At 36.4% G+C, this 23,457-nt stretch overlaps 1 long non-coding RNA gene across 1 annotated transcript in view; it reads right to left on the bottom strand.

The window, feature by feature from the left end:
* Positions 1–1,878: 1,878 nt before the first annotated feature.
* Positions 1,879–23,457, bottom strand: part of LOC132488426 (uncharacterized) — a 66,010-nt gene continuing 44,431 nt past the window's right edge. Inside the window, exon 4 of the long non-coding RNA XR_009531747.1 lies at positions 1,879–1,950. This is a non-coding gene — a long non-coding RNA (uncharacterized LOC132488426). The remainder of the gene's footprint in view (positions 1,951–23,457) is intronic.

The raw sequence follows: 23,457 nt of genomic DNA, 5'->3' as shown, positions 1-23,457 counted from the left end.
ACAGATCCAAAAAAATATCGCTACGATTTTGTCAGAGTGTTCTGCTTATGTTTTCCTCAAGGAGTTTTATGGTTTCTGGTCTTATATTTAGGTCTTTAATTCATTTTGTGTTTATTTTTGTATATGGTGTTAGGGAATGTTCTATTTTCATTCTTTTACATGTAGCTGTCCAGTTTTCCCAGCACCACTTATTAAAGAGACTTTCTTTTCTCCATTGTATTTTCTTGCCTCCTCTGTTGTAGAATAATTGACCATAGGTGTATGAATTTATTTCTGGGCTATCTATTCTCTTCCATTGATCTATGTGTCTCTTTTTGTGTCACTACCATACTGTTTTGATTACTATAGCTTTGCAGTATAGTCTGAAGTCAGAGTGCATGATTCCTCCAGCTGTGTCCTTCTTTCTCAAGATTGTTTTGACCATTCAGGGTCTTTTGTATTTCCATACAAATTTTAGGATTATTTGTTCTAGTTCTGTGAAAAACACCATTGGTATTTTGATAGGGATTGCACTGAATCTGTAGGTTGCCTTGGGTAGTATGGTCATTTTAACAATATTAATTCTTCCAATCCAAGAACACTGTATATCTTTCCATCTGTTTGTGTCATTTTCAATTTCTTTCATCAGTGTCTTATAGTTTTCCAAGTACAGGTCTTTTACCTCCTTAGGCCCTTGTACACTGCTGGTAGGAATGTAAATTCGTGCAGCCACTGTGGAAAACACTATGGAGATTTCTCAGTAAACAAAAAATAGGACTACCATATGACCTAGCGATTTCACTCCTGGGTATGTATCTGAAAAAAACAAAACACTAATTTGAAAAGATACATGCACCATAATGTTCATAACAGCATTATTTACAATTTCCAAGATATGGATGCAAACTAAGTGTTATTCAACAGATGAATGGATAAAAAAGATATGGTATATACATACAATGGAATACTACTCAGCCATTAAAAAGAATAGAATTTTGCCATTTGCAGCAACATGGATGGACTTGGAGGGCATTATGCTAAGTGAAATAAGTCAGACAGAGAAAGATAAATACCATATGATATCACTTTTATGTGGAATCTAAAAAATATAACAAACTAGTGAATATAACAAAAAAGAAGCAGACTCACCGATATAGAGAACAAACTAGTCATTACCAGTGTGGAGAGGGAAGTGAGGTGGGGGCAACACAGGGGTAGGAGACTAAGAGGTACAAACTATTATACATAAAATAAGCTACAAGAATATATTGTACAACACAGGGAATATAGCCAACATTTTATAATAACTATAAATGGAGTATAACCTTTAAAAATTGTGGATCACTATATTGTACACCTATACCTTATATAATATTGTACATCAAATATATTTCAATTTTTAAAAGACATATATTTTCTAAAGGAAATTAGACCTAGAGGGATCTATTAATATTGGCCTGCAAGTGCATGAATGATCTCTATGTGGAGATCTGGACACAAATGCAGTAAATTAAAAGAATGGAAAAATAAATATGAGAATTTTAGGCTAAAAAAAATAAACCTCCTTTTTGATAGTCAGCTTCCAAATGAGGTTGTGAAATCTTCTCAAATGCTCATTAAGATAAATTGTCACTCAGTAGGTAAAATTATCCTAACCACAAGAAGATAATCTAGAGAACTTAAAGTTTTCTCCAAGGGAGAAAAAGGATTACCACTGGATTAGACCAGTGGTCCCCAACCTTTTTGGCACCAGGGACCAGTTTCATGGAAGACAATTTTTCCACAGACTGTGGTTGTGGGGGATGGTTTTGGGATGATTCAAGTGCATTAAATTTATTGTGCACTTTATTTCTATTATTATTACACTGTAATATATAATGAAATAATTATACAACTCACCATAATGCAGAATCAGTGGGAGCCCTGAGCGTGTTTTCACTTGCCACTCCCTGGTAGGGTTTTGATATGAGTCTGCAAGCAATTGATTTATTATAGTCTCTGTGCAGTCAAACCTCTCTGCTAATGATAATCTGTATTTGCAGCCACTCCTCAGCACTAGCATCACCGCCTCAGCTCCACCTCAGATCATCAGACATCAGATTCTCATAAGGAGTGTGCAACCTAGATCCCTCTCATGTACAGGTCACAGTAGGGTTCACGCTCCTATGAGAATCTAATGTGCCACTGATCTGACAGGAGGCGGAGCTCAGGTGGTAATGCAAGTGATGGGGAGCGGCTGTAAATACAGATGAAGCTTTGCTTGCCTGCCCGCCATTCACCTCCTGCTGTGTGGCCCGGTTCCTAACAGGCCATGGACTGGTACTTGTCCATGGCCCAGGGGCTGGGGACCCCTGGATTAAACTCAAGGGGCCCACTCTATGAAGCTCAAATAGTGACATCAAAGTCCATTTGCCAAGAAGTGCCCATTCACAAATTGGGTGTCCAGAAAATTCCTACACAAACAATCTATATCCTTCTGTCGCTGTGTTAAGTTGTACAATGTTAATGTAATATTGAAAAACTACAAAATGATAGTTTCCTCTTTGTCAGTCTACTTATAAGCAAAGAGTAGTGGGTAAGAAGGGAGATGAGGAAAAGTTGTTAAACTGTTTGAATTTATGTGTGTCAGAAACAAGATCCCTCCAGGTAGCAAGAGTATGTGCCAGGGTAAAATCTAGTTAATAATCAACCCTAGAAACCAGTGAGATAGCAAGAATGAAACAGCTGAGGGTTTGTTCTTATTGTATACCCTGATTTCCCCCAACTGAATGCTGGAAATCAGGATGTATTGCATCTGAAGGAAAATCACAAAGCAGGCACTTTGAAAATAACTTTTATTATTACAAAAGTAATGCATGTTCATTTTAGAAAATAGAGTTAAACACACATACACACACACACACACACACACACACACACCAAAAGAAAATAAAATTTTTCATAGTTCCACCACCCAGAGATAATTACAATTAATACTTGGGTATCAACCATCTATGTGCTGACCCATCCATAGCACCAAAATGGAAGCAGGCAGTACATATTGTTTGTGATCTTGAGAAGTACATTCTCTTGGTAATATATGGATGCCTCTGCTGTTCCAGCTATTATGCAGGATGAAATTCAGCAAGCCTTAATTAAACATGTGGTCCCAAAGAAATGTAAGAGTAGATTCCTAGCGAAAAAGAGTTCACTTACACCAAATATGTATGTCAAGAGTTTGGTAACCTGATTTATCTGATTACAACAACCACAATTGAACTGTGTCTTTTCCTCCTTGTCACCTTGTATTCTAAACATAGGGATACCATTTTTAATATCAATGTCTTACTTTTTCTTTATCTCCAATTTTCTCCATTGGAAACTACAATTTCCCACTTAGTTGCAAAATGGATATTAATTATCAGCAGAGATCAAAGGATCAAAATTTACCATCCTTACAGAAATTCAAATTCCTTCCTACTTTTTCATGAGGCTTTGTCCCTAAACTGTAGCAGTAATGACTTTCTCATATTAAAAAAAATATACTATATAAACAGAAATTATTATTGTTGCTCATTCTTACTGTCCTTTTTCCACAACCACAGGGAGCCAAATTGCTAATTCTTTATTGGATTTGTCATTGGAAATGTTGCCAACGTGGAATTAGACAGAGAAAACAATCGAGCTTCCTAAGAGCACAAATCCTCAAATTAACTCTAATAATTAAGGCATCTTGTAAAGGGCTTCAATGACAGGATAAACTCATCTGTCCCTAGCACAGGACCCGTATCAATTACCCTGGGCATGGGGAGGCTGGTACACAACAAAAGGAATCAAAATACAGAGGCTGACAATCTAGACAAAGCCTGACTCTGGTCAAAGGCAGCCTCTCCAAGTGTTATCTTTAAGCCAAGTGGTTTTAAATACCAATAGGGGGTTAATTTGGACCCAATTTGATTTTATTTCTGAATTAATGCTTTTAAAATCTGCTTTTATAATTTCTGCTTATCAAGGATTGCCCTTCTGGTATAAAAACTGAGCCAAGACTCAGTTATCAAATACTATGAAGGGTTCTGTTAATTAGATAGTTTATCTGTGATGAGTTGTTGACACTGAGATGATGTGTTAAATAATTTTAAAATATTCTGTGGGGCACTAACTTGGTGGCTCAAAGCACTGTTCTTCCATTTTTCAGACCCTGATTTGAGTCAAACTAGAAGCTCTTAGTAAAAATTAATGTGATGGTTGTAACACATTTCTTAAATATAGAATCATTCATATCTCAAAATTATACATATGAGAGAATAAATCTTCTGGCACTCTTTATTAGGTTGCTCTAGACCATCCTAATTCAGCCTCTCTCACATGCTGGTTGGTCTTTAACTGCTCAGTACAGACTGCCAGGAAATTCATCCTTGCTGTTATTAAACACAATTCTCAGGATTTGCTCTTTTCATAGTGTTTCTTTTAAAAGCTTTTTTGGTGATTTTTCCTCTGGCTTCTCTTTCTACCTTCAAATCAGGCAACCCAGGAGAAATCTCAGAAAATGAAATATTTTTTCCCATGTAGGTAAATTAAAGCTCTAGCTGTTAAGGTTTTTTTCTTTCTGTCTGTCAATTTTCTTTTTCTAGTTATAGTCTGTGACAGCAGAGGCCAAGAACAGTCTACAGGGAATGGCTTGGAGCCTTAGAACAAGCTGGTATCTTTGTATTTTCCAGAAGAAAAAATATTGGACACTAGTCTTTAACATCAGAAAAGCTGCTAATTAATGAACCCATAATTGTTAAAAGCACAAATCACTATTATCTATGGAATTTCATTTTAAGTTCCATTTTAAATATTGATTTTTATTTATAATTTTGTTTAAATGTTTGCTATTTTCTTTCCTCACTAATTCTCTAAGACACATGGTATACTAGAACAGCTGTGTCTCATGGAATCTGGAGCCCTAAGCCTTCCTTGTCTTTAATTTAAATTAATAGCCATAATGTGTTCAACCATCATGCATCTGGCTCAGAAGAAGAGATGGCTCTTCCAAGGTAGTGAAGCTCTCTGCAAGTCACTAACCTCAGAGAAATGCTGAGTTCAGATCCCAGTGTTACCAATGTCTGTGTCGCCTCAGGCAAGTTGACTCCCTCGGCCTTGGTTTTTGTATTTGTAAATAAGGAGATTAGAATCCATAAACCCCTTTCAATTCTAATATTTTATGGTTCTTTTCATCAGAGGAGCTTACTCTTGTGAAAGAATAAGAATGGAGCTCACATGAGAAAAAACTTGGCAAGCAGCCATTCTAAACTGGCTTTGTTCAGTTTCTTCAGAGGAGGTTTTGGAGAAAATTATCAGAAAAGAAAGGAGAACATTAGGCATCAGGTAAAAGGAAAGAACACTAGAAAACAAGGAGGTATCTTGTTGTAGTCACAGTTGTGCCATTAGCAACTTAGTAATCATGAACAAGTTATGGAATTGAAACCTCTGAGGCCAAAGATTGGACTCAAAATTGAAGAGTTTTGATTTTATTATCTCTTAGTCTCTCTCAGTACAAAAATCCGATGATTCTATAAAATGTCCCAAAAGTCATGGAGGAGGTGTACCTGAAAATGTTCTAACAACTATTGACAATGAACTCTGCTCTTTTGATCCAGGTTGGAGAATGTTGTTCAAAAGCATGCTGTCCCAGACTGTCAATTCAGAAGTAAAACATTAGCTTGGGGACCCTAAAGAAATGCTAAGGGTAACTTTCTGAATCTATAACATCTTAGTTATCATAATAGCAATTTCCCTCATGCCCACTCCAAGAGTTAAGGATTATAAACAAAACTGTTCCACGCATTTCTTTTATTCCACTTCTTGATTTCTTCTGTCCACTTCTTTACCAAGAATATAGCTGAAATAGCTAATAAAAATCAAGAAACAACTAAAATTGTTAAGTCCTAGTGGTACATCGCAGGACCTTAGGGCATGTGAAGTGCTTGCTCTTTCTGCAAACCTTCCTAGACTAGGCACTCTCTAAAACACTGAATTTGGCAAAGCAACTATAATACTAATGCATCCCAGCCTTTTAGCAAGAGAAATACCATCATTAATATTTTTCAAGTTCTAGTCCAGTTAATAAATCTGAAAGAACCAAGTATCAAAGGGAAAAAAATGCCAAAATAATGGTAGTAGGAAGGATAACTTCCAGATTTCAATAATTTACCAAGTGAAAAATATAAAAGGTAGTGGGATTTTTTTCTCCTGAAACATCAAGTACTGGACACTGCCCAAGGTAAGACTATGAAGGCAGATGGTGTCATCATCCATTCCAGATAGTCAGTTCTGCTTTTTTTTCTGATCGCCTCCTTGGAACCCAGCCAAATGCTTTCCTTTTTTCTTCAGGACATTGACCCTTCCCCTTAGTGTCTGGAACCTCCACTTTTTGCAAGCCCTACTTATAGGATAAGCAGCAGCTTCCAATAGCCCATGCTTTGAATCACAGTAAAGAAGATGGAGATTCTGGTCCCAATTTCTTATGAGCCTTATATGCTACCTGGGCCAAATCCCTTTAACCAACTCCTAGTGTCATGCTTTGATTTTCCTTTCATTGGTAAGATAATAAGTGGCAACATTTGAATGAACTTAAATATGCATTAATGATTATAACACATTGTGCCCAGAACATGAAACTCACAGCTAAAACTTTTGTTAATGAATAAATAAGAAATCTGTACTTTAAATTTTGATCCATAGAGCTCTTGAACCACAGCAAACAACCAACTTATCTTAGCCTCCTACACAACTATACCATTTCCCAAATGGGAAACTGGAACAGAGGTTAAGGGAATTTCTTTAGGCTACAGTTCAGGTTCAGGGAATAACTTCTTTGCTCAACGTAAGTAATTCACTTTAAATCTCCCCAAGTCAAAAGATTTCCAATATGAATCTCTAACGTATACAGAGCACCCACCATGCATAGGAAAAAAAATCTCAAAATACTCATTATTTGAAAATCAGCAATAACCTAAACTAGGTTATAATGCCAAAAACTGTTCCCTCAAAATAAGCTCTCATGTTGTACTCCCAGTGCTTGGCACATAGTATGGACTTTGCAAATGTATGCTGAATGGATGATGGATGGTTGGTGGTAGTCTTAAATAAGTTAGCAAGAAGATGGGAATTGATGAAAGTGGATGGTCTATAGAACTATTATAAAGATAAAAATGTTTTAAGTTGGTAATTGGATGTAGAAAATATGTTGAAGAGGGGCGAATAGGGCTCCCCTGGTGGCACAGTGGTTGAGAGTCCGCCTGCCGATGCAGGGGACGCGGGTTTGTGCCCTGGTCCGGGGGGATCCCGCGTGCCGCGGAGCGGCTGGGCCTGTGGGCCATGGCCGCTGAGCCTGCACGTCCGGAGCCTGTGCTCCACAATGGGAGAGGCCACGACAGTGAGAGGCCCACGTACCGCAAAAAAAAAAAAAAAGAGGGGCAAATAGAGGGATTTCCTGGTTTCTGACTTACGTGACCAGATAATGCCTTTCAATAAGATAAGAAACACAGTTAAGGGGGAAGTAGGTGAGTTGGTGTGTAATGAGTTCAAGATTAGATGTGCTAAATCAAAAGGTTTGTGAACATCAAGGAGATTTATTCAGTAGGAAACTGGATATATAGATTTGAGCTTAATATAGACATTTTTTACTTGGAGCTCACCATCATGTAAGTGATAACTGAAGTTATATCCATAAATGAAATAAACCAGGAATAACTGAAGAATAGTTTATCAGTGTCCAGTATAATTTTAAATGCTTGGAAGGGAGAGCCAATAAATGGTTGTTAAATTTTTACTTTTTTAAGGACATTAAAAGTATACATAAGTAGCCATGTACTATCACTATTATTTCATAGAAGAAGTAGAAGACATTTCAGCTTTTAAAAATATGGATAACATAGTCTTAAAAAGAAGGATAATTTTTCTAATTAACCAATTAAGGCACATAAAATGCTCACTACATTGTCCTTTATCACAAAATGACTCTATCATGAAATGATATCATTTACAGGCCAGCATTTGGGAAACACTGATACTGGTGAAAAGGAACACCAAGGACAGACGCCCAGGGAACACTCATCTTTAAGGGTTCATCAGAGAGGAACCCACAAAGGAGACTGCTTCTAATGGAGAATTAGGAAGCAAAGCCAGGGAAGTGTGGTGTCCTAGGAGGGAGAGAAAATATTTCAAGGAATACATGGTCAACAGTTCAGATGCCACTGAAAGATCCAATAGATTTATTAACAAACAGCTTACTGATGTTCTGAGTAAGAATGGTTTAACACTGAAATTACATGATATGAGGACTTCATCTCAGGGTTGACTCAGGCAATACAGTCTTTTGTTATGACTCCTAAATTCAGGTCAATAAGCATTTATTGAGCACTCAGTGTGCCTAAATCAATTTAACAGGTCCCCTGAGAGATTAAAAGATTAATAATAATTCCATCCTGAAGAAACCTGTAGTCTCAGAGGAGAGATAAGAAATGAACATAAAAGTCTATGGAATAACTCCAAAGATATACAAACGGCCAACAAGCACATGAAAAGATGCTCAACATCATTAGTCATTTGGGAAATGCAAATCAAACCCACAAGAGATGTTACTTCACATCCACTAGAATGGCTACAATTAAAACACACACACACACAAATATATACACACAGAAAATAACAAATGTTGGTGAGAATGTAGAGAAATTGGAGCCCTCAAACACTGCTGGTGGGAGTGTAAAGTGGTGCAGCTACTATGGAAAACAGTTTGACAGTTTCTCAAAATGTTAAACATAGGGGCTTCCCTGGTGGCGCAGTGGTTGAGAGTCTGCCTGCCAATGCAGGGGACACAGGTTCGTACCCCAGTCTGGGAAGATCCCACATGCCACAGAGCAGCTAGGCCCATGAGCCATGGCCGCTGAGCCTGTGCATCCGGAGCCTGTTGCTCCGCAACGGGAGAGGCCACAACAGTGAGAGGCCCATGTACCGCAAAAAAAAAAAAAGAAAAAAAGTTAAACATAGAGTTACCATATGACCTAGCAATTACACTTCTAAGTATATGCCTAAGAGAACTGAAAACAGGTATTCAAATAAAAACTTGTACATGAATGCTTATAGCAGTAGCATCATTCATCACAGCCAAAAAGTGGAATCAACCCAAATGTCCACCAACTAATAAGTAGATAAACAAAATGTGGTATATCCATACAATGGAATATTATTCAGCCATATAAAGTATTGACACAGACTACAACTTGAATGAACATTGAAAACACTATGCTAACGGAAAGAATTCAGACAAAAGGCCACATATTATATGATGCCATTTATATGAAATAACCAGAATAGGCAAATCCATAGAAATAGAAAGCATATTAGTGGTTGCTAGGAGCTGGGGGACAGGAGAATTGGGAAAGACAGCTTAATGGGTACAGGGCTTTTTTCAGGGGGGAGTGATGAAAATATTCTGGAATTTTAAAGTGGTGATAGTTACACATTGTGAATGTACTAAAGTCACTGAATTGTACACTTTAAAATGGTTAAAATGGTCAATTTTATGTTATGTTAATTTTACCTACAAAAAGTGTGTGCAATACAATGTGATGAGCCATAAGAAAGTTGCCAAGCACTGTGAGAATTAGAGCAATCAGAACACTAAAGAAGATAATGGTGTTTGATCTAGGCCTTAAGGGCAGACTAGAGGAAGAATAGCAGTAGAAGCAGAGAGAACACTTTCAGTGGGGCAAGAAAGGGCAGGAAAATGTAGGTCATGCACAGATAGCAGTTGACAGCCCTGCTTAGCAATCATATGATAGGTAAAAGGTAGTAGTAAAAGAAAACATTGGGGCCCACGTAGTTTGGAAAATCAGGTGCTGCTCTTTCCTCCTACAGGACACATTTCCTCTTGGCGATGAGCTGTGACAGGACATTCTTTGAGTAGATCTGAAACACAGATCCTTGAAACGATTCTCATAGTAAATGTCTAAATTGGAAGTTTTTTCTGTGCCCTTCCTCCCCATATTTCTTTTTTATCTTGAATAGACTTAGGATAAGCAAGACAATTAATCATGAAAAGTTCTTGATGCAGTGAAGAAACAACAGTCTGTCTTCTCAAGTGGTCCTTTGCTGGGTATAAAATTCTTAGACATTGACAAGCAGTGACAGCCTTCCTGTTGTAGCTTTGTTAGTTACAAAACCCCAAACAGCCACAAGTTACCAGAGTGATTGTTTTCCTTTCCATGACTTCAGAATATAAAAAGGCCAAGATATATTAACCATCTACTTTATATATCTAAATCACAGCAGAGGACATGGACACCTTAAGTCACCAAAACATTGTGGAGGGAATAAAATATTTAAAAACTGCAAGCTTATGAGATGCATAGGATGGAAATTTAGCTTCTGTTTATAAAACATTTTATCAGGATACATGTCACCATTGCTGGAGAAGGTCTGTAACCTTAAGCTGTTCTTTCTTCCTTAGAGCCCTTACACAAATCTCTGGTATCTGGCCCTGCATCTCCATGATCTTCATCATTATTAGAGTCATTGTCACTACATAGCCTAGTCTAGACTAATTTGTACTTTGAATTTATATAAACAGCATTATACCTCTGGGGCAGAAAGATCCTAAGACAGCCCTCCAAGATCCTTGCCTCCTGGTATTCACATCTTTGTGTAATCTCGTCGCCTAGAGTATGGATAGGCCCTGTGACTTGCTTCTAGCCCATGGACTATGGAAAAAGTGATGAGATGTATGTGATTACATACTAGCATAGCACCCAACTTGCTCGAGTCTCTCTCTCTCTCTGTTGCAGATTTTGAAGAAACAAGCTGCCATGAATCCTACCGCTGCTAGGAAATGAATCCACCAACAACCTAAGGAGTATGAAAATAGATCCTTCTCCAGTCAAGCCTCTGGTGAGAATCCAACCCTATCCAACACCTTGATTGCCGCCTCGTGAGAACCTAAACCAAGGACCCTGTTAAGTCATGTTCAGACTCTCAGCCCACAGAAACTGTGGGAGATAATAAATGTGTGTCACTTTAAACCATTAAGTTTGTGGTAATTTTTTATGCAGTAATAGAAAAACAATAAAACCTCCAAGAAGTACACTGTTTAAAACAGATAAGGGAAAACACGGTTATGCAAACAACAAAAACGTGAATTAAGTATAGCTGTGGGCATTTTTACTCTCTCTGCAGGGAAAAAGAAATAGCATGAAATTTATTTTATTATCAATTAGAGAAGTAAGGCTTAGAAATGTATATAAGTTCTCAATGTTAGGGAGCCAAATAAAAAAGAGTAGCACAACATGACATCCAACAAAGTAATTTAAGCAGCATTAGGAAAGTTCCTATGGCACTAATACTCCTCAACTCAATGACAGAAATACACCCTTCATCATTTTAGCCTAAGACTTCGGGTTCTAGGCATATGTATATATTCCTCAGAAGGAAAATATTTTAAACTATTGTCAACATTTTCACTTATTGAGAATGAAATTTTATATGAGTCAAGAAGAGCATAAGAACCTGTTAGGTCAGCTCTATCCTTTTAAGTCTATGCTCTTAACCTAGCAAAGCTTTCTAAGATCTGCATTAAAGCAACACTGCCAAAGATACTACAGGTTTTCAGACCTGGATATTGAATCATTCACTTCAACAGCTAGCACATTTCCCTGTCCTCTCTCTTCCTCATTGTGTTGTCCTGGTTAATGTCTCTGCCTTATCTTTCCAGTTGACGTGTTGATTGATTACCTTCCAATTTCCCCACCTCCAAGCATGGATCCATTATTGCTCTTATTTTTCCTACCATTTATTCTGATACTCCAAGGGTGAATTTCCAGATAACATCCCCTAGGACTTTCCCTGGTAATACTGAAGCACTCTCCTAGCCAGCATCTCACCTGGGCAAAGTCCATCCCCCAAACAAGATCCAGATATAGGCACCTGAGTAGAGAGGGAAATAGTGCTCAGGAAGAAGGAAAGACCAAGAAAACAACTTCACCTACTATAGAATTTTGCATAATTCTGTGGGGTTGTTATTAAGTTATCTACACAAGCAGATATTTAGACTCAGGTGAACTTGGTCTTCTTCCTCTCCACTGTCCAGGACTCAGCAGTGGTATTTGTGGGAAATAATGAGAATAGAAAATTATCTTTCTCTTAATTTCTTCCAACATTTATGAAATGTAAAACAGTTATATGCAAGGCACTTTCTAAAGTGCTGTTAGTGACCTCAAAATGAATAAATCATGTCCCTTCTGCTGAGTTGCAAGAGGGGAGGACATAATTTATATAAGTATAATGCAAAGCAGAAAAATAATTCTATGATAGAGTCACAAAGAGTTAGAAGAGAAAGATTATATAAGATTGGAGCAATCAGGAAAGTATTTGTGGAGAAAGGAAGTTGAAAGCAGTTGACCAGTGATCCATTTCTTTCTCAATTACCATAGGGATGCCTCTAGAAAAAGAAAGAAGGCAGTGACTCAGTCTAATATTCTTGCAAATATGATTACTGGAATTCTGGGGAAATAGACTAATGATGTAGGATGTTTCTGGTTTAGGACTGCTTAGGATGAAAAAGCCTATAATCTATGGACTTATCATGCTTGGTTCCCTGTAGAATGTGATATAAGCTAAACACCTCTCTGGAGCGTAATGTGCAGATATTTCCTAACTTAAATGCTTCCCACTGTGTGAGGTGACCTGCAGTCCGCATTAGAGACCTCATCTATTATTCTGGGCTAGAGAGCACATCTACCAAAAAAGGGACGTGGGGAATCTTGTGGGATGTCTCAACCTTCTCTCTGCCCTGCCTGTGTCTTTTGAGTGCTTTTATTCTTGAAACTGTATCAAAAGCTTGATACTGGGTAAGAGCTGTGATTTGTGTGAGTCTTGTTTGACAATCTGATCCTTGGTGTTAACTCAGTCTTCATGGAAGAGGCAGAATTTGAAATGAGTTTAGAGAGGTGTTTAGGATTTTAAAAGGCAGAAATGAAGCAAATGGCATTCCAAGCAGAGACACTGAGAAAAGAAAGTAGAAAAACAGGATATATTCAGGCTACAATACACATCCTAGTTTAGCTAGAGTATATGCTATATCTAAGGGAACAGTCATGAACATAAAGCTTGAAAAGTAAGTGGAGGCTTTGAATTCCAGGCTGAGGACTTTATACTTAATTCTGTACAAGATGAGGAGCCATTAAAGGATTTTTACAAAGAGAATAACAGTATCACAGCAGAGCTTCAGTAGATTTTTCCAGCAGATCTGTGCAGGTTGCTTTGGAAGGTGGAAAAAGTTTCCAGAGTGAAGCTTGAAATGGCTTAGCTCAATGATTCTCAAATGAGGTCTATGAACTCAGTGGATGTCTAGGCACAATTTTAAGTTCTTTTTGAGGATTTTTCTGTTGTTATTATTTGTTTTTTACCATTTAAAAATATTGAATATTTATTTATTTTGATATAATATTTTTGATTCATGTAATACTGCATGCCATGAAATGGCCTTTTTTTAAATTGAAGTAGAGTTGATTTACAATGTTGTAGCAATCTCTGCTGTAGAGCAAAGTGACTCAGTTATACACATAGAGACATTCTTTTTTAATATTCTTTTCCATTATGGTTTATTCCAGGAGATTGGATATAGTTCCTTGTGCTCTACAGTAGGACCTTGTTGTTTATCCATTCTAAATGTAACAGTTTGCATCTACCAACCCCAAACTCCCAGTCTCTCCCATTCTCCCCCTTGGCAACCACAAGTCTGATCTCTATGTCTGTGAGTCTGTTTCTGTTTTGTAAATAGGTTCATTTGTGCCATATTTTAGATTCTACATATAAGTGATACCATATGGTATTTGTCTTTTTCTGACTTACTTCACTTGGTATGATAATCTCTAGTTGAATCCATGTTGCTGCAAATGGCATTATTTTGTTACTTTTTATGGCTGAGTAGTATTCCATTATATATATATGTACCACATCTTCTTTATCCATTCATCTGTCAATGGACATTTAGGTTGTTTCCATGTTTTGGCTATTGTGAATAATGCTATGGGTAAAAGCTATGATTTGTGTGAGTGAACATAGGGGTGAATGAACATAGGGGTGCATGTATCTTTTTGAATTATAGTTTTGTCCAGGTGTATGCCCAGGAGTGGGATTGCTGGATCATAGGGTAATTCTATTTTTAGTTTTCTGAGGAACCTCTATACTGTTTTCCATAGTGGCTGCACCAACTTACATTCCCACCAACAGTGTAGGAGGATTCCCTTTTCTCCACTGATGATAATTTTAAAATACAATTTATGTTCAGCTAGATGAACATATCATAATTAAATATGCCACAAATTTCAGTGCTTACATCTTCCTTCTGTTTATCATCATGTTGGCACTAATTACAATTTAAATTGTCATGGACTACTAAGAAAAAAAAACAGGACTTCAAATGTAAATTTGTATTCACGCCAAGGGAAAGACAAATCTTTTTTATTCATTTGAATTTTTAAAACAATGTTATGGGAGAACTATGTCATCACAAAGTACCTGATAGTACATACTGAACTCCAAATAATTTGAATAAATATTTTTCTTTACCTCTCTAGACAACTCTCTCTACCCTTCTCCATTCTATTCTGTGCCCATAACCTTCATCAAGGGGTTTCCTTGATCTCTGACTGGGCTCAGCAAATGGGAGTTAGTAGCAGGAGGCTGAAGAATAAGAAGGGTAAGATCAAGGTATTTATTTTGATGTCTTCCTCCCTGCTGGATTCCTGCAAATACACTGTATCCCTCTAACAAAGAGCATAGCTTCTCTACATTGTTCTCCTATAACTGCAGCCACTCTCTCCAAGCTGTGATGATCACTTCTTCATTTACCTTTACAGTCTCACAGTGTTAGTGGCTCTTCACTACTAAAATACTCAATACTCTTTAGTTTCTTCTGAGCCTGTCTACACCTTTATATATATTTCTTTTATTAAATCCTCTTCAAATACAGCTAAAATAAATGCCTTTCATTTTCCACCATGATTCATCTGATACAATGAATCTCAATGATCAGTACTCTGTTCGTATTACAAGCGTCAATTTGGTTTCAGCAAAACAACATCTGTCACATTGAAATAAATATATTACTCTGAATTTGATTGGTTTTATAGTTTCATTTTATTTAATTTATAAAGTTATTTTTGTTTATGGTTGTATCTAAGCTCTAATCATAAGAAGTGTATACCTAGTTTCATGCTTGTACATTATTTAAGAAAATTAATAAATAATAATAATAATGTCAGTCAACACTAAGGAGGTCCTTGAATTTTTTCTCCTTCAAATGAAGGCCATATATCATTCAGATCTGAGACTCACTAGCCTAGCTCACTGCTTCTACCACAGCTTCCAAAACATCTCTTAAAACCATTATAAAAATTGTCAGAGTATGAAATGGACAATTGATAGTGAATGCATACCAAAAGCCAAGAACTTCATAAAGCCCATTATGACTCCAGAAGCCACAGCTGGAAACAACTGCACATTCTCCTACCCCCACAGCGCTCTGAGAAGGCCTACATGAACCACTATGGTTTTTCATGAATTCCAATCTTTAAACTCCAGATTGGAGAACTGTATTCGAACGTTTTCTTAGTCAAGCTAGTAAATTCATGACTTGACACACCCCTCTACTAAAAACATAAGCAAGTTTGAAAAGGAAAAAAAATAGGCATTTTTTTCCAAAAGATAAGCATCTCTGTGAACCAGAATTCATAGTGGTACGTGGGGCTGAAGCTCCTGACTTGCTGGGTATCAAGTCCAGAAGAGATTGGCAGGAGGTAGTTCAGCCTCAGAAGCATAAGGTATTCTAGATGAAGAATAAGAGTCAGCTTCACAACTTGTAGCCAGAGGTTGGAGAACTTATGGTGATTGCTGCCTGGGACTAAAGAAGGCTTCAGACCTATGGAATTGGGAGTATAGAGACCAGCCTCCTAATACGAACTGAACTAATCCACCTGCTGGCTTGGTGGATTAATCTTCAATATCTCAAATATCATAATAGGGTAGGAACTTTGAATCATCATTTTATAACCTAGTTCTGGATAGAGGTTGGGGAAAAGGGTAGGTTGGCATGTGTATATCAGCTAGGGCTAAGTTATGTTGCAGTAAAAAATTAAACCAAAATATAACCAGATTTAGATGACATGGAAAAAAATTTATTCCATGTTCACATCACCATCCATGCAGGTCAGATGATTCTCCTTGACAGCTGTCCTCCAGCAGTGATATGGGAATCTGGGATGATTCCATCTAGTATCTCTGCCAATTCAGTGCTTTTTACACCCATCAATAAGATAGAAAATGTGGCTATCCCACATATGCAGACCAATGTTTCTAAACATAAGAAGAAATTTACCAATAAGAAAAAAACATAAAACAACAATCAGAACATGAAGTTGCTTCATAGGAAATTAATTTCTTATAAAAGATTGACAGACTTCAGAATAAGTATATTTTGAATGCTCATAGAGATATGTGAGTTAATAACTTCTATTTAGAAATTAATTATGTAAAAGGAAGAATTATTTATATCAAAAATGACCAATTAGAAACATAGGAAATATAGCCATTAAAATTAAAAATGCAATGGTTGGATTAAACTGAATTATATATAATTGAAGAGAGAATTAGTGACAGTAGGAAAAAGGAGCAAGGAAGCCACCCAGTATGCCAGAGACAATGAGCTTTTTTAAATAGGAAGAGCAATTTTGAGAATGTAAGACAAATTGAGAAACTCTCACATTCATCTAATAAAAGTCACAGAAGAATAATATAGACAGTATGAAAGATAAGAAATATTTGAAGAAATATTTGAAGGGAATTTTCCAGAATTGAAGACAGACATGAAATAGGGAATGTATCCAAAATAACAAGAAGATTAAGCCCACATCAAAACCTATATTAAATGTAAAATATCAAAAAATTTAAAAGCCATCTGAAAATCTACAAAGGAATGAAAATAGATTAACAATGATACCTCATCTAAGGCAATAGAAATCAGAAAACAATGGAACAACACCTTCAAAATGTTGAGGAAAAAGTTGTCCGTTTATAATTTTATATCTGCTTAAAGTGTTACTTCAGAATGAGGGCAAAGTAAACACATCATCAGACCTACAAAGACTTAGAGTTTGCCACCCACAGATCCTCACCATAAACATTGATAAGACATGCACTTCAGCAAAAAGGAAAGTGAACCCCACAGGAATATATGTGCTACAAAATGTGTGAGGACAAAAACCAATAAAATTATAGTAACAAAAAGTAACTCTTGTCCATAGAAAAGTAACAATAACTAGTAATTTATATTAAAAAGGCAAAAGTAAAAAATTTAAATGTCATAACAAAAAGGAAAGAATATCTAACAGTAATTAAAGAATGCTAAGACCCTTATCATGGTTGCCTTCTGTTGCTCGGGATTTCAGTATTAGAAAATATTAGGAGTGAAAAAGCATTCAAGAGTGATAGATTCATGCCTATCTCCAAGTAGGTAGCTGTGGTTGTCTTTGATAAAATACAATTTTTTGTGTGCCTTGGTATATTCCCTCCATCCTATTTATTTTAAGTGTTGAAAGAGAATACGGTCTGATATGTTTTCCAATATTAGTCTTTTAAAATGTTTTATATCAATCCAGATGAGTGATTGTACTTTAATGATTCATAGAAAGTATGAGTATTTTTGAGACTGCAGAGAGGTGTTATATTTCTGACTTTTGGTGGGGAGAAGTACATAGTATCTTTGTCCACTTCTCTCCATGGACCACAAAATTACACACATGCACACACACACACACACACACATACCCCCCACACACACTGAATTATAACGGGCTTTTACCCATGTTGCTAGGTTCTGTAGCTTAAAAACACACAAAACAAAAACTGCATGAGGCTTTCCAATTGCTTCATAATGGTATCTTACTTGAAATTTAATTTGTCATCCACAGGTGATAAAGATGAAAAGAATCTGATAGGTTTCTTAGTCTGAGTTAGCTTGTGAGTTAAAAAAAATGTTTTGTGATCAGGAAAAGTGGGAGATGCTATGTTATATCCACCATTTTGAGCTTTAGTTACCATAATTGTTTGGGTTTAGTGATGGCCGCTATCAAACTTTAAATATTTGGGGTCTTTTTCTCTAGCTAAACTGGCTTTGGTAAGAAAGGAGTGAAAACTTCAGGAAAGTTGATGTGTAATTGGTGTTTGATGGAAGGATGAAGCAATTGAAATGAATTCATCCATAGCTCATTATTATAAGCAGCAAGTAAGTCTGTTGCTTAGTGACAGTGATTATGTAATAGAGATAAGCGGAATTTTATTGTAGAACAAGTATTCATTAATAAAATTTGTTATAACAAGATCATTCTTTTATAGAGAAGCTCATTGAATGGAATAAGCTTTGTTATAAAGAACACCTTTTGTAAAGTAATTTGATACAATGACTATTTTTACTTTTTTTAAATCATATTTTAAGCCCAAATCATATGAAATGAATGGTCAGTTTCTTATTGCTCTTTGATCTGTGAAAATGCAAAAGTAATAAATTATTGACTACATCAAAGGAACAGAGAATTCATGCAGTGACAATGTAAAACATGTGGGAAATGTGGTTCAAAGAAGACCATGACTTATAAAAGTTTGGAATTTCAGGACTAATTTCTTGAAGTAGGAAAAAATCTAATTTTAGCAGCTTTCTTTAGTAACAAAGATTGGAACTGGATTTTCAAGAACCTATATAATTAATCATTGTTCTCAGAGGCATAGATGTGGCTTCCACTAGTTTACTATTTAAATTCAATACCTTTTGAGAACCAAAATTCCTAACCATGTAGGAAGTGGGAAAATATCAGATTTCATTTACCATGAATCAACTCAAATCATTTGACAAAACTGAGCTACTTCTAGTCTGTTACTTCTAGACTCCTGACTCTAGTAAAAGAAGCATGAGTGAGACTACCAGTATTTATCCCTAATCAATTAGCTACTAAATTGTTACTTGTTACTCCAAGGTATGGGGTGAGCAATACAATGCAAGTGAGGCTGAAACTAGGAGAGAGGCCTGAGTACCAGAAGTTTAGCAAAGTTGTAACGAGATATCACAAGTTTGCAGGAAGGAAATATCAAGCATCCAAATATTGTATCAAGTTAAAAGTACAACACAGATAGGCAGAACAACACAAGAAAAGATTGATCTTGTAGTTTAGGGGATTTATCTTCCATATTCTTTATCTTTCTGATAAGATGCAAAGTGGTCACAGGGTAGAAATAGAAAAGACATATAATAGAAAAGCTTTGCATATACATACATTTATACATATAAAGTTAAACAGAAGACAAAACAGTTTGCAGTTAAATGCTAAATAGTGATAACATATAAGACTGAGCCTAAATAATTTTCAAGAAAGGTCAAATGTTTGTTTACTTGGCTCATTTGAATCTTACGTTTAAATATGCTGTTTGGCTATTGTTTCTTGGGAGGCAGGCATCATGTATAGACCAAAATTACAATCAACAGACCCTTTAGCTCTTGTCTTTCCAAAGTCAATTTACCATAGCAGCTACTATAGATTCATCTAGCATGTAATTTTTTACATTTTACTGTGTCTATTATAACCAATTACATGTTATTTTAAAGATTGTCTAATAAAACTGAACACATAGCTCTAAATAAAGAATCATTAGCAGCTTTCACTGCAGAATGTAAGAACAATGGAGAGGCATGTTGATAATACTCAACAATTTCACCTCTGAGATGTGATTTTCTGTCTGTGCATGATCAAAAGCAAAACAAGCTTACTGATATTAATATAGCCCATTTTTCAAACTCTGCCTTAAGCTATTCAACTTCAAGCTTCCCATTTTCAAAGATGTTGGGTCTTAAGGGACATGTATTTTAAACTACTATGTCAAATTGATCAATTTAAAAATATATCTATGATGAACATCTCGAGCAAAATCCATAAGAAAAAAATGGACAGTGTTTGTTGGAATCTAGATAAATAACTCCACTAGAACAATATTTTGGCTTAAATTCAAAAGCATCCCAAAGACTTAAGTTTCCATGACATTTTTCTAACTTTCAAAAGTTCATAAACAGCAACAATATAAGATACTCTCCCTTTCTCTCTCTCTCTCTCTCTCTCTCTCTCATGTCAACTCTAACTAGTATTTCCATTTTTAGCTCTGAAAAATTGATGTATCTGAAGTTGTACCATTTTCTTCTAATTCAAGGAAAGATTCAAAATAGCAGTGTCCATATTATTTAGTGTTAGGCAATACCTGGGCATTTTACTAACAAGACAGAGAATTTGTGCCCTCAAGCCCTTTAATTGCCTGTGAGTTAATAAGTACTCATAAATAGATTTGAGAAGGAAACACAAAATTCCTGCTGATTATCAGGTGAGTGCTGGTAAAACATAAAGCAAGTAAAGTTTGCTTTAGAAGTCCAATCTCCCCATCAGCTCCATCACTCCAGTTCTCTTCACTCCACTCTCCTTCCTCTACCCATAATACTGACAACTTTAACTCATCTTCTGTAGAAGAAGATGTATACAAGACAAGTATTTTGGAGAGAGAAAGGATTTTCAGCAGATAGGACTCTACGGCAGTAACTCTGAAAACAAAACATCTATGTGATTGTGTTAGGATGCTTCAGGAATCCTTTCTGAAACATTTTGAATTATTGCCCTGATCTTTTCCAAAAAGCATTTAATAATTCAGTCAATAAATATCAATGCATTAACTATGTTTACTAGTAAGAGGGTATCTTTTTTATTCCCCTGATTCTATAAACTAATTACATTCAAACTATCATTTAATGATAATTCCCTGTTTTTAAGTGGTGCTCGACACTGAGTGCCAGAACTGGCATCTAAATACTCCACCTTCTAAGCTCAAAGGAATGCCAGTAATTGGAGCCAGCATCATCTTCCACATAGGGCCTGTAGAAAGGCACTGTTTCAACATAACCATAAAGATCACCACCATCACTACCAATATAAGAGAAAGACTGGGTTTGGGAAACGAGGCATGGCTTTTATAGAGAGTGCAAGAGTTATAAATTTGAAAAGCAAGGCTATTGCTTTCCCAAGGAAGAATGGAGATGGCATACTTCTTACCAAAACAGAGAGAGAAGGGCTCCAGGAGAATTACTCTCAGTGACTGTCTGAACATTCCTTATTTAAAAATTTCCAGGCTACTAGGCCAGCAGAATGTCTGATACTGAGTGTGGACAAAGAGCAAGAAGAAGATGGCATGTAAGAGAGGTCAGTGAAACAGCCTGCATTCCACTGTTAAATGTGGACCTCGATCCATGATTTCCTATGTAGACACTGAGTAGGATGGCTGGCTTGAGCTGACTTGCTGGTATTAACCCCAGGAAGGCTGTTTATTAACTAAGAGGATCCCAGCAGTAAGAATATATAGAGTGGGTGGCTTGTGAGAAGGGTTGACCTGGCAGGAAAAGATTAAAGCCAACTTGGATCTCCCATTCCAGGAGATTATAGAAGGGGCATTCCTAGGGCCCTCCAAGAAACCAAAGGAGAATGATGGCCAATCAGCATTAGATGGAGATTAGCCTGTTGAAAAGAAACATATAAGAAACCATGTCCATCAGAATAGAAGTACAGGAAAGAGGGAAGGGAAATGAGTCTTGTCTTGGTCATTTGGGGCTGCTATAACAGAATACTATAGAAGGGTGGCTTAAACAACAAAAATTTATTCCTCATAGTTCTGAAGTGTGGGGAATCCAACTTCAAGGTGCAAGTATTGTTGGGTTCTGGTGAGGCCCCTTTTCCTGATTTACAGACAGCCACCTTCTCACCACATGCTTGCATGGAGCAGGCCTTTTCTTATAAGGGCACTAATCCCATCATGAAGAATCCACCCTCATGACCTCATTTAAACCTAATTACCTCTCAAAGGCTCCACCTCCAGATACCATTACACTGTGGGTTTGGGTTTCAGCACATGAATTCTGGTGAAGCACAAACATGCAGTCCATAGCAAGTCATAAATCTAACTAGAGCTGTGGGGGAAATGGGAAAGTTTTGAATTGAATGTGAGATTGAAGTTGCAAAACACACAGGACTGAGTTTTAAAAAACTAGAAAGACTGTTCTGATAACTGAAAAGACTGTTAAGTCATAGAATTGGAAGTAGTACCTCAGCAAAAAATAGAGAGGTCAGCATAGTACAGAGTTATCAGAGAAATAAATCTAATTCATGTTTATCCCTAACAAGTTGAAGCTCCTCAATAAACTCATTACAGATTTAAAATTTTATCATATTAAAACAAATTTTAGAATAAAAATAAATCCCTGAAAATCATACTACATTGATACATTGATACTATTTTATAAACATCCTTTTAGTGTTTACACATATAGTTACATATTTTACATAGCTATATCCATAGTGTAATTTAAATTTTGAATCTTTTTATTTCCTGTATCATATGCTAGCTTTTTTTTTTTTTTTTGCGGTACGCAGGCCTCTCACTGTTGTGGCCTCTCCCGTTGCGGAGCAAAGGCTCCAGACACGCAAGCTCAGTGGCCATGGCTCATGGGCCCAGCCGTTCCGTGGCATGTGGGATCTTCCCGGACCGTGGCACGAACCCGTGTCCCCTGCATCGGCAGGCGGACTCTCAACAACTGTGCCACGAGGGAAGCCCATGCTAGTATATTTTAATCATCCATTGTAAAAGACATATTATATTCCATTGAACTATTATTTTATAATTTGTAACTATTGTGCTTTTTTTCATATTTGCTTCTAAGTTTTGCTTTTATAGAAAATATAGCAGTTACTCTTAGTTCATGTAGCTTTTAAGATTTTATTTAGTTATTTCTTAGGATCACTGGTCATAAACCTGTCTCAAGGCTTTTGATATAATAAAATGATCAAATTTGTTTCCAGAAGTTTTACATTGCAGCCAGCAATAAATACAGATATTGGCTTCTCCACAATCTCACTAGCATTATATAATATCACTTTTTAAAGTTTTCCTTACTTTAATAGATATAAAATGGGCCTTTATTGCTGTTTTAATCTGCATGTTTTGGATTCCTCCTGAAGGTGAACATTTTCTTTATTTCCTGGTTTTATTTTCTCCTGAATAATTATCTCAGTAACTTTTGTCCATTTATCTATATGGGATCTTGATGTCATTCTATGTATTTAAATGAGCTTTTTATAGGTTGAAAATTATCAACTCTGTTCCACTTTAAAGCTGGTTAAACTTCTCTAGTACTAGCCCTCCCTTACAGCATGCATATGCATGAGCATGGCCACAAGCATCCCTAATTCTAAGGAGGGTCCCCTTATATTTAATTGTTTTTTCCTTCTAAATTATTCAAGACTTCATGCCATTTGGGAGGAAAGGTTCATCATTAAGTATATGATTCCGACTCAAGTAATTATGTTCTGCTAATTGGGGCTA

This window comes from Mesoplodon densirostris, chromosome 4, assembly GCF_025265405.1.
Source record: "Mesoplodon densirostris isolate mMesDen1 chromosome 4, mMesDen1 primary haplotype, whole genome shotgun sequence".
Taxonomy (NCBI): domain Eukaryota; kingdom Metazoa; phylum Chordata; class Mammalia; order Artiodactyla; family Ziphiidae; genus Mesoplodon; species Mesoplodon densirostris.
Note: the sequence above shows the minus strand (reverse complement) of the source record. Positions and strands in the feature narration are given on the sequence as shown.